Source organism: Brachyhypopomus gauderio, chromosome 2 (assembly GCF_052324685.1).
Source record: "Brachyhypopomus gauderio isolate BG-103 chromosome 2, BGAUD_0.2, whole genome shotgun sequence".
Taxonomy (NCBI): domain Eukaryota; kingdom Metazoa; phylum Chordata; class Actinopteri; order Gymnotiformes; family Hypopomidae; genus Brachyhypopomus; species Brachyhypopomus gauderio.
This window is the reverse complement of record NC_135212.1, coordinates 22,458,163-22,459,238: the sequence shown is the minus strand read 5'-3', so window position 1 is coordinate 22,459,238 and position 1,076 is coordinate 22,458,163.

Genomic DNA, 1,076 nt, shown 5'->3' with positions numbered 1-1,076 from the left:
TGGTTTAGACACCTCTCAGAAAACCCTTTGGAGACCAAATGAAATTCGAGCTTGCAAAATTCAAGCTATTTTACATGCAAAGATTTCCCTTGGTGTTGACTTTTTGGTTTGGCTGTGATCCACATCTTACGTCCCCTCAGCTTTGAGAGAACGTGCAGTAGACTGTGGTAGACGACACACATAGCAGTGAATGGCTCGGCTCTCTCCTGGTTCTTGGGACAGACCTCCATTCACACTGCCCAAGGAAGGACCACGGTGTACTGCAAACATTAAGTAGTAATACATCTCAGGCTTTGTTCAGTCAGGACTCGGAGAACATCAACATCATGACTGGCGCACACATGTGTTTGAGGTTCTGTGCTTGTGATGAAGTTATATCAGCCATTCCTGTCTTTCTCATCTCTATTACCATATATTAGCATATGAATGGGAGATATCTTTAGATTATGCGTACTTCTATGTCTTGATATATTTTGTAAAAACTATATACTTAGTGCCAGTGCCATAGGAGGTGCAGATGCATTTTAGCCAGTGTTCGGTTGCTTAGCCATTTCTGGATAACAGCGGCCCATCACACTGAGACCAGACAGATTGCATCTTTTTAGGCTTGGCATGGGCTGGGGTGTAGAGTGTTGTCTGCAGAAACCTCACTCTGATTCTCAACACTGAGTTGTTGGGTTTCTGGCTCGCATCCTCCCATTAGATGAACTCTCTAATGGAATTTTAATTAAATGATTTATGAAATGCTTAGTTTGTGTCTGACAAGGCCAGGGTCTCCCAGAATAAGTTTATATCAGCAACAACTTTGAGGAGAGTCTTTTCTTATTTATTTATACATTTCTTGCTTTTTAAAAAAGTTTTTTGTAACAGGATTTAAATAGCAAAACACGGAGAAAACTCATTTCAAATGCAGTATCTCTTATCTGCCATCTGTTTACAGAGATGTAATAGAAAATAAAGATTTCAATCACAAGGGCCAAGTGCCAGATTGCTTTGCACTTCACTGGTTGCCAGAGATAGCATTATAGATATGTGGTTTGGCATACCCTATCAGACTGGCACGCTGTGGACTAAGG